The sequence below is a fragment of the Brassica oleracea genome, chromosome C5, assembly GCF_000695525.1.
Source record: "Brassica oleracea var. oleracea cultivar TO1000 chromosome C5, BOL, whole genome shotgun sequence".
NCBI lineage: Eukaryota > Viridiplantae > Streptophyta > Magnoliopsida > Brassicales > Brassicaceae > Brassica > Brassica oleracea.
In genome coordinates this window covers 27,290,021-27,302,052 of record NC_027752.1, presented here as the reverse complement: position 1 = coordinate 27,302,052, position 12,032 = coordinate 27,290,021, and positions in this window count along the sequence as shown.

Here is a 12,032-nt window from a genome sequence, read left to right as displayed (position 1 = left end):
ACCATCCCACAAGGCCCGAGGAATAGAAAGGCCTGGCCCAGATTAGGTAGAGCGACGGCTCGATCGGTCGGCTCAAGAGTCAGGTCTCTCGGCTTGACTCTTGAGTACTTTTAGTCGATCGTCATCGACTGAAGTACATCCGGCTCAGCGGCTGCTCGGATGCCTACAGACTTCTCGGCCCAACAGAGGAGGCCCACCAAGATGGCGTAAATTAGGTCAAGGACGAGGCATCAGGACGTCTATATAAGGGAAAGGGGAGACAACGAGAGAGGGATCCGAAATCACTGACTAACACTTGGCGGCTAGATTAGGGTTTTCACCTTTGCTTCATCTCGCCGTTAGTTGTACTTTTCCGGTAGCTCATCGAGCCACCGGCTTCCTTTCTGTCGCACTCTCTTCGTTTCCCTTGTAACCGATTAAACGTTTTTCTCCGACCATTAATAAGACGTCTTTGTTTAAACCCACATCTTATTTATTACCGTTTTCCGATCAAACAAAACCAGAAAAGAAGAGTATCATGTATCAAAATAAAAACCAAATATAAAAGAAGCAGTTTACCATAAGGAATATATCGTTATACTCTTCAAGGGAGAGCTGTGGATCGTGTGAAGTACTGAAGTCTTTGAGTTTTCAGTCTCAAGGGAAGTCAACTTGGTTGCTTGTTCTTTTGGTACGCATCTGCAACCTGCTGTGCTTTTTATCGACAAACGTCCCATCCTTTTTTGTATGCGTCGTGATGAAAGCTTATTCAAGATTAACCGGTCTGCCGAAATTCCTCAACCTGAAATGGTAAACAAATTAAAGGTTAATGTTACATAATAAAGCTTAACTTGTATGAATGGAGATAGAAAAGCAAGTTACCATTTCTTGTTCGATTTGTAGGTACTTCTGCCGGAGTTTTGCTTGTGAGGACCAAGTTCTTTATGGTCTGGCATTTGAGCTGCTGATGTTTTCACAATCTTACCATAGGATTCAGCATTGTCCCAATACTCTGTCATTTGTTTCTACAATCCAGGTTGATTGCCCTCGAGAAGTTCTACATGTGCAAACCATGTCTTTCATATGGCGCTGATATATAGAAACCGATAATAACCCAATAAATCATCACTCATATTCATACAAATCAAATTGATCCCTTATTATATGAATGGTTAGTAAAGGATTGAAAAGTGATATCATTCAAATTACCTTAAGGAGTGAATTATTCTCCCAAATAAGAGGTTTAGATATAGTACTTAGGGATCGAATCCATAAAGACTCTAGGATTACACAGTAGATTTATAGTCTTCGAAATAAAGCTAGATTAATAGGTTTTAAGCAGTAAATGAAGGGTTGAGCAAGGCAATTGCTCGATTGGTTTGATTTGAGGTTGTTAACAGTTAGGGAAATAGCTAGATTCATGTATATTCTCAAGTATGATAAGTAAGCAACTTAATTTGGGGTTTTAGGGGTTTATGGATATTAATTGTTCTTGAACTCAAACTTAGGTAAACTCAAATAGATTTTCTATATCTAGATCTCGAATTTCAACCTTCGTTTATTAATCACGAGAAAGTGTTGATCGATGATTTTTAAAGAATATCGATCGATACACTTTTCAAAATATCGATCGACACAAAGATTGCCGCATCGATCGATACTTCTTCCAGAAAGCTTTTCGAGCGGGTTTGATTAGTGTTCGCTAATTTAGTAGACCAACTTTCGTGTGTATATAGTCAGTTAGATCATACTAGTTTAGTTTCAGGTATTGAGTCAAGCTATGGCTTGTCTCAATTAATCCTAGGATCTAAGTTAAAGGGTGATCAATCCTAAACTTAGCATTAAGAACAACTAGATGAAGAATTATATTTTAAACACCCTAGCAACAGTTTAGTTAGCAATACATATATCAATCTTATGAGAAACCTAAATCTAATAGTAAGACTACTCAGACATATTCATAAGAAACATGGTTATGATGGTCTGAATAATACTTAAATAAATCAATAGTAAGAGAAATGTCTTCTCTGTTATGCAGTTCAGATCTCTCTCTCCAATCTTAAGCTCTCTATTCAATGGTGGAATCGGTTGCTCCTCTCCAAACTAGGTTTAAAAGGTCTCTAGGCAAGTTTTCCTCTAAAATGATACAAAACCCTAATAATATAGCCTAACAGGCGGCCATGGACTTAAATGTAAATATTGGGACTTTTGTGAAACTTGCAATCTTCTATTTTGTCATTAACTCGGGTGGCTCCGCTGTCGATCGATGGTAACAACTCACCGTCGATCGATTATTCTTGGTGATCGTCGGTCGACATTCTGGCTCAATAATCAAGTCTTTCTCTGTTTCCCGCAAAGCTCAAAAAGTCTCCAAATTACCCCAAATACATCATTTTACTCAAGTAAGTACATTAACCTTTAGTTACCCTAAAAAGGGTCCGAATACATATAAAAGACTAAAAACCTATATAAACCATGGTTAAAAGTGGGTAAAATACATGGCCTATCAAAAAGTACCTCAAACTTGGCGCAAGTGAAGTACATTCCATGTATATGGTATGTGCTCTATATGAGTTGTTTGTACAGGGGTGATGTGATCATGGAACAGCTATCTGATCAAGACAAGGAGATCAAGGACAATCCAGGTGATGAGGATACCTTAGCCATTCCGGTTGGGCCTATGACTCGTTCCAGAACCAAGAGGCTTAATGACACCATTTGAGGATTGCTGATGAAGGCATGAAATCAAGAATAATGTCTTGGTAGAAGCTTGATCAACTAAGACACACTCATCACCATTCAAGCTATTTCACCATCAAGCTGATCATCATCTAGGCAAGTGACTTGTGTGTACTCTTTTTCCCTTGATTGGTTTTGTCCCACTGGGCTTTCCAATCAAGGGTTTTAATGAGGCCACAAGTTCACTTTCACATCTCCTATATGATGTATCTTGGATGAATCTCGGCCTAGGCAACTTGGACCGACTTCATCATATATCTTATGTTATGTTTTTTAGTCTATTTGTTATGTCTTTATTTAAAAACCGTGTGGAGCCTTTCTCTTTATGTTTTCGAGACCTTGTGTATGTACAAGGATCTCTCTACTTAAGTGTTTCGAAACCAATATTCTAAGTTAAGTTATCTTTTGTTTTAAAACCTCTTTTGTCTTTTCTCTTGCTTGGAGAGTTGTTGAAGTGTCTGGTGTTAATATCCAGTCTGCTGGTGTGTAATATCCAGTGTTAAGGGCATTAGTTTGGTGTGTCATATCCGATCTATTGCCTAGGAGTATCAAAGAGCCTTTTGATATACCATGAATTTGACCCATTTTCACTCAGTGTATATAAGTATTTTACTATCTATATACTATATATTCTATCTTATTAGGTATGTTTTCAGGTTCAGAAGTATCTTGGAGTAAAATGATGATTATGGAGCATTTAGGAGCTTAAATGAGTATTCATCCGAGCTGACCATTAGAAGTCGATACGAAGAAGACACAATCGATCGATGCACATCCAGTGTCGTCGATCGATACAGAAGAGAAGCCTCGACGATTGAAGATTATGATCGATCAATGTACATCATGTACCATCGCTCGATGTCGAGACGCGGAAGCACGACTTGGTTCCAGCCGACTTTAAACCCAAGACTTCACCAAATTACAAGATTACCCCTGACGAATTTTTAACCTAATAGATATATACTTGCCTAAGTGTTAGGAGGCAGGAGAGCTTGAAGCCACCTTTGTATTCTTATTTTCAGCAGAGAGTTTTAGGAGAGAAGATCATAGAAAGATTTGTGATTGGAACTCCATTGATTCATCTATTCTATTCTATGCAGTTTTTATTTACATTTTGTGTCATGAATTGCTTAGCTATGTCTGAGTAGTTTACTTGTTAGATTCAGGGTTCAAATAGGTTAGAGGGATTAGCCCCAACTATAGATTGCTAAGTTGTGGTATTCATTGATTGATTGTTCTTAATTCTTGTTCTAGATTAGCTACCTAGAATATTGAATCTATGAATCTGCATGAGTCAAGCATCCAAATCTGTCATACTAGACAACTGCAAAAAGGCTACCGCTGAACTAGGAAGCTAGTGAGCATTATCAACTTACGCCTAAGGCTTAACTAGAAGCATCGATCGATACTGTCTTCTGACAATCGATCGATATTTGTGAAAGGTGTATCGATCGATATCCCTATAGAACTATCGATCCACACTTTCTTGTGATCAATATACGACAGTTGAGATCCAAGATCTAGTTAGTTAACCAGTGAAACATTGTCATCGCTGATCACTGTATTTAAGGGGTTGAGCTCTAATATATCATGCGTGCAACTGATAGACATCAATAGGATTATAATCTACAACATCTGAATAGAAGCCCTGCCTCCAAGTTACACCCCCAAATCATCTTGTTAGTCGAGCAATAGACTGGCTCAATTAGGATTGCTATTTACTTTAAAACCATAAAACAACAAACACTTAGAATTAATAAATTACTAGATTTAATAGGTTCCCTAGCTCCTTGTGGATTCGATCCCTAAGTACTACAATTGAACCTCTTATTTGAGAGAGTAATTCACTCCTTAGGGTAATTTCAGTGGTATCAAATTTGGCGCCGCTGCCGGGAAGCTTTGATCGCCATTACATTTAGTGTTATTAATTCTTTTCTTTTTCTTTACCCCCATTCTGACACAAAATTTCTTTCTTGTGTTTTCAGGTGCATGCCTAGCAGTACCAGAAGCAACAAGGAAAAACACCTGCTATTCTCAGAAGATCCTGCTCACCTGGAATGCACGATCCGCAAAGGTCAACGTTCCACATCGCTTGATGCAACAGCTTTCACGTCAACTGATTCTCGCACCAACCCATCGACCGACACCCGACCTTCATCGTCGACCGATACACCTCGTTCGACATCGATCGATCCTACACCGCTTACATCGATCGATCCTCAGTCGCGGAACATGGTTGCGACTGTTATTCTGATACATGATGAGAATGGAGACCTGTATGACCAGGATGGTCATCTGCGTAATGCAACAGATCAGAACCTAGACGCTCAGGGGAATGTAATCCCTGATGCTGATGCTACAGGAGCTGCTCAACCTGTAGAAGAGGCTGCTCCACCAAAGGCACTGGCCGATTACAATCGTCCAGACAAGTACTACACCAACAGATCAGCTATTTGCCTTCCAGAGATTCAGAAGGAGAATTTTGAGCTGAAGCCTCAGTACTACACACTCGTGTCACAGCTACCCTACTATGGGTTACCGCACGAGCATCCTATGGACCATTTGGAGAGGTTCGAGGATCTTATCGCTGCTATTCGTATAGGATGCTCGTGCGGTAACCCAGAGTAGGGAGCTGTGACACGAGTGTGTAGTACTGAGGCTTCAGTTCAAAATTCTCCTTCTGAATCTCTAGAAGGCGGATGGCTGATTGGTTGGTGTAGTACTCGTCTGGACGATTGTAGTCGGCCAGTGCCTTGGTTGAGCAGCCTCTTCTACAGGTTGAGCAGCTCCTATAGCATCATCATCAGGGATTACAGTCCCCTGAGCGTCAAGTTTCTGACCTGTTGCATTACGCAGATGGCCATCCTGGTCATACAGGTTTCCATTCTCATCCTGTCTGAGAATAACAATCGCAACCATGTTTTACGACTGAGGATCGATCGATGAACGCGGTGTTGTATCGGTCTATGTCGAATGAGGTATATCGGTCGACGGTGAGTCGGGTTTAGGTCGACGGTTGGGTGCGAGTATCGGTCGACGTGAAAGCTGCTGCGTCGAGCGATGTAGAACGTTGATCTTTGCGGATCGTGCGTTCTAGGTGAGCATGATCTTCTGAGAATAGCAGGTGTTTCCTTGTTGCTTCTGGTACTGCTGGGCATGCACCTGAAAAGACAAGAAATTTTTTGTTGTGTCAGAATGGGGGTAAAGAAAAAGAAAAGAATTAATAATACTAAATCTAAAGGCGATCAAAGCTCTCCGGCAACGGCGCCAAATTTGATACCACTCAAATTACCCCAAGGAGTGAATTCCTCTCTCAAATAAGAGGTTCAATAGTAGTACTTAGGGATCGAATCCACAAGGAGCTAGGGAACCTATTAAATCGAGATGATTATTAATTCTAAGGTTTTGTTGTTTATTGGTTTAAAAGTAAATAGCAATCCTATTTAGCAAGTCTATTGCTCGACTAACAAGATGATTGGAGGTGTAACTTATTCGAAAGATATTAGATTCAGGGTTTTTATTCAGGCCCTTAACACAGTGATCAGCAATGGCAATGTTTCACTGGTTAACTAACTAGATCTTGGATCTCATCTGTCGTTTATTGACCATAAGAAAGTGTCGATCGATGGTCCTATAGGGACATCGATCGATACACCTTTCGAAAGATCGATCGATTGTCAGAAGACAGTATCGATCGATTGTCAGAAGACAGTATCGATCGATGCTTCTAGTTAAGCCATAGGTGCAAGTTGATAATGAACACTAGCTTCCTGGTTCAGCGGTAGCCTTTTTCCTATCGTCTAGTCTGACAGATTAGATTCACGACTGGATGGTCAAAGTTGCTTGACTTATGTAGATTCCTAGATTCAATATTCTAGGTAGCTAATCTAGAACAAGCATTAAGATCAATCTATCAATAAATACCACAGTTTAGCAATCTATAGTTGGAGCTAATCCCTCTAACCTATTTGAACCCTGAATCTAACAAGTGAACTACTCAGACATAGCTAAGCATTTCATCACACAAAATGTAAATGAAAAATGCATAGGATAGAATAGATGAATCAAATGGAGTTCCAATCACAAATCTCTCGATGATCTTCTCTCCTAAAACTCTTTACTGAAAATAAGAAAACACAAAAGGTGGCTGAAAATCTTTCTGGCCTCTAAACACTTAGACAATTATATAATCTATTAGGTTAAAAAATCATCAGGGGTATTCTTCTAATTTGGTGTAGTCTTGGGTTTAAAGTCGGCTGCAACTAGGTCGCGCATCCGCATCTCGGCATCGATCGATGGTACATGATGTACATCGATCGATCATAATCTTCAATCGTCGAGGCGTCTCTTCTGTATCGGTCGACGACACTGGATGTGCATCGATCGATTGTCTCTCCTTCGTTTCGACCTCTAATGGTCAGCTCGGATGAAATCTCCTTTAAGCTCATAAATGCTCCATAATCATCACTTTACTCCAAGATACTTATGAACCTGAAAACATATAGTATATATAGTATATAGATAGTATAATACTTATATACCATAGATGAAAATGAGTCAAATCCATGGTATATCATGCTAGAAAGTGATTAGAGTAGCAATCAAATTGTATTTGATCACAATCCTCTTTCGAGGCCAAGTGAATCGACGAAGGTGAGATCCCTGAGACTGATCTATCTCTCCCTCCGCTTTTACTCGACTCGTCGTTCATCAACAAACATGTCTTGGCGGGACTCAATCCTTACGGGTCGAACGCTGGCCTTGTCGATCCCTGTACTGCGGTCATTCTTGGGACTCCTAGCAGTTCTCATGGCGAACAGTCGGGTGATCGTTTCGATGATCCTGCTCCCTTTTTTGAACTCGAGGCCACGCCTGCTGCAAACGAGCTTATTGCCTCAAAAGAAACCTCTGACAATGCTCCACAGTTAGGCAGCAAGGTCGTAACCTCGCCGGGAGGCACGCAAGTTGGTGAAGGGGTCTTGGAGATTTCAGACTCTTCTTTGGAGGATAGGAGTGAGAGAGACCCAGTTGAGAAGACAATGGGTTCAGAGTTGGATGGCGCGAAGAAGAGCCCAGGCGCAAGGTCAGAACCTGTCGAGACTGTAGAAGCCACACCCGTCGATGAACAGACGGAAGGGATCAACGAAGATCCCCTGAATTCTTCCGCCGATGTCCCTGACGGATTAGTTTCTCCAGTTGCTAACGCTTCTGAAGAATAACCCCAAATGTTGTTGTTGTTTCTCTTAGTCTTTTGCTTTCTTTTGGCCCTGCGAGGCTTTTGGTGTTGTAACCCTTTTTGTTTAAACTCTATTTTAAATTCTGTTAAATTTCAGTAAGTCGTTTCGTTGTTTTTTGACTTGGAATTTTAACGAAATTTCCAGTAAGTGGTAAGGCGAAGTTTTCGGACTCAGAATTGCGACAGTCTTTTCAGTGAGTCGCTAAACGTTACTTTAAACTTAGGAATTTTAATGATTTTTCGGTTAAGCTCTTTCTTTAGTCCTGAAGTAAATCTGATGATCGATCGGTCGTTCGACGGTTTTATCGAGACTGAATGCTCAGTACCGACAGTTTGAGTCGTCGTAGCGTTCGAGCTCTGACTGCAAAGAAAATCGTCATATTTTTGAGAGACAAACGGTTTTTGATCAGTCTTAGAGTAGTCTTAAAGTATTCGGTCAGCCAAACCTGACTTAAAGAATTATAAGATGATTGAAAGTTATCGTCTCGATCGTATCAGTTGGGGCAATGATACAACCGAAAGTCCCTTGAACACGAGTCTGATCAGGACATGCACGTTCGTGGGGTGCGAATGCTAGTACGGTCGTTCGAGAGACAGGGTCGTGCTCATGCGTAAGCATCGTGGAAGCAAGTCGTGCTTCTTCTCGTCGAGAGTGTTTGTTTTTGTTTTTTTGGTTATAGCTGGACCGGTTAAGGCTGCCTACGTATTTCTGGGAGATGATCAAGCCACTCATAGTTCTTTTTCTTCGAGTGAAAGTGATAATGGATGCGCATTCACTCGGTTTTTTTTTGGCGAGTGAAAGTGACGGTACGTCATTCACTCGGTAATGTTTAGATTTGTTCGAGTAAAAGTGACTGGTTGTCATTTACTCGATATCTCATTGTTTCCATTATGAATAATATCGACGGAGATGCATGGAGTTCCATGCCCTGGGAACAGGTTCACCGGTGGATGTCTCGAGTCGGTAAATTCCTGGTTTGACGACTTGAGTGATTTTGTATGCGCCTTCCCAGGTAGTCCCAAGCTTGTCGGCATTCAAATCCTTGGTGTTTTCTAACACTTTGCATAGTACGATGTCGCCTAGCTCGAGAGGTCGAAATCTGACTTTCTTATTGTAGTAGTTCTCGATCTGATGTTGATAATTCTGGATGCAGAGCAGTGCTTGGTCGCGTCGTTCTTCGATAGTATCCAAGGCGTGGAGCAACATGTCACTGTTGAGCTCGATGTTTGGTGGCACTTTTGATCTTCGTAGGGTGGTTACGTTTACCTCTGCGGGAGCCATAGCCTCGACTCCATGGGCCATCGAGAAAGGAGTTGACTTAGTCGCTCCTCGAGGAGTCGTTCTGTGCGACCAAAGAACGCCGTCGAGTTCATCAGTCCAGTATCCTTTTTTCAAGTAGTGGTGTTTCTTTAGTCCGTCGATTATTATCTTGTTGGACGCCTCGGCTTGACCATTACTCTGAGGGTATCTCAGACTTGATGTATTGAGGTGCATCCTCCACCTCTCGCAGAATTCTCGGAACTTGTTCAATATGAACTGGGAGCCATTGTCGGTCACTATCTCGTAAGGCAAGCCATTGCGACAGATGATGTTCTTCCATACGAACCGTTGAACCTCTTTTTATGTTATGTTGGCGAATGCTTCCGCTTCGATCCACTTCGTGAAGTAGTCAGTTAAGGTTAGGACGAAATGCTTCTGTCGGGAGTTTGGCATTGGCCCGATTATGTCCATTCCCCATCGCATGAAAGGGTATGGAGCCGCATTGTCCGCAAAAGTTCTGTCGGGCAGTGGATAGTCAAAGCGTGTCGCTGGCATTGATCGCATCGTTGAGCATATGCTTCGCAGTCCACATTCATCGTTGGCCAGTAGAAGCCAAGGCTTTTGACTTTTAAGGCGAGTGCTCGTCCTCCGGAATGATTTCCTGCGGCGCCTTCGTGCGTTTCGGCCATGACTATCGTGTTTCTTCGCCATGGATGCATCGCAGGAGTACTTTGGTTGTGGTCCATCAGTGGACCTCTCCATCCAAGACGACGTAGTGGGCACTTCGTGTTTTGAGTCGTCTCGCGATCCAATTCTCGGGGGCTAATTTTCCATCGACAAGGTAATCGATGAACTCTGTCCTCCAGTCTGGGGCCTCAATTTGTTCTGTCGCGGAGTCCTCTTCCAAAGCAACAGCTTCGGATATTGGTGCTATGATGGTCGTTTCTTCGGATGTCAGCTTAATGCTTGGTTTGTCGATCTTGTGGATTGGGATGGTTGTTTCACTTGATCGCGTAGTCTGCTGCCTAAGGCAGTGAGGGCGTCATCGCACACGATTTCCCCTCTAGGAACTTTTGTGAGTTTGAAGAACTCAAAGTCCTTAGCGAGTGTTTAGACAACTTTAAGGTAGGCGTCCATTCGTTCGTTGTGGGGCGTCGTAGTCGCCGCTGAACTGACTAGTGACGAGTTTCAAGTCGCAGTACGCACTGAGCCGTTTTTCCATGACCGCCTTAGCAAGTCGGAATCCTGCGTTGAGCGACTCGTACTCCGCTTCGTTGTTCGAGGAGGTGAAGCCAAAGCTTAACGACTGTCTGATTAATTCGCCTAATTTTTCTTGTTTTACTATCAAAAATTACTTATATCCTTGAATAAAAATCATCACAGAACGAAGAAACCAGAGTTCAAACTCACTTTGATGTCGGTGCTAATGTGGAGATTGCATCAAAAGATGAAGACAAATATGTGAAATGGTATCCAGGAATTGTGTTGAAGACATATATTCGAACTGGGGTTGAGATGTTGAAGGTTGAGTACTCAACACGGTTTCGGGACAAAGAGAAAATGACAAAGAAACTTCAGGAAAATGTGTTCATTGACAGTATACATCCTCAACCACCACCTGGAGATACAAAAGGTTTTCAACTGATGGAGAAGGTGGAGGCGTACCACAATGACGGCTGGTGCAGTGGAAAAGTTCATATAATTTTAACTGATGACATATAATCTGTCCGTTTCAACAGTTCTACTAAATTCATTCAGTTCAACCGTTCTGATATGCGCATACCTAAAGAATGGGTAGATGGTGTTTGGAAGATGGAAAAAGAGGTAAACCAAATGCCTAAGATCCACTTAGATTGAAGTTCACTTCAATATTCTGATATATCGGTTTTGCTTTTCAGATAGAAGTACAGCAGACTCAGAGTGTGAAGCCAAGACAAGACGATCATGCAAAAAAGGTATGAAATATTTATACATCATATTAAGAAGGCTTTCATGAATAAAAGATAAAATGATACTGAAATTTTGTCTTTCTAAGATACTTTGTATTTGTTTTTAATTAAAGGGAAAACATGTTGTTGGTATGAAGAGGAAAGCAACTGCTCAGCCAGTAGATCGTGTAAAAGAGGTATATAAATATTTGTACTTCATATTAGGAAGGCTTTCAAGAATGAAGGTAAAATGATACTGGATTTTTGTCTTTCTAAGATACTTTGTATTTTTTTTTAATTAAAGGAGAAGCCTGTTGTTGGTATGAAGAAGAAATCAACTGCTCAGCCAGTAGATCGTGTAAAAGAGGTATATAAATATTTGTACTTCATATTAGGAAGACTTTCAAAAATGAAGGTAAAATGATACTGAATTTTTGTCTTTCTAAAATACTTTGTATTTGTTTTTAATTAAAGGAGAAGCTTGTTGTTGGTATGAAGAGGAAAGCAATTGCTCAGCTAGTAGATCATCTTTCTTTTCTTCAACGAGAAGAGAAGAGGCCAATAGTACCTAGAAACCCTCCTATGCATGTAACACCTGAGGTTATCCTTCCTATTGATCCATTTGTGACACCTGAATTTCCTCTATTTTCAAGGCTTGGATATTGGATGCAGCTAAGGGGCATACATTATGTGTAAGCAAATTCTGTCCTTGTACAAAATATTCGTAATTTATTTTGACAGAGATTTGATTCATACTTCTAACTTTTGTCAAGTACATGCCTCTCTATATCAATGGAAACAAAATAGAGAAATATTTCTTTGAATACCTTGACTATGCAGAAAACAATCTCAAAGAAAAGGTAATTAATTTAAAATATGTTTCATATCC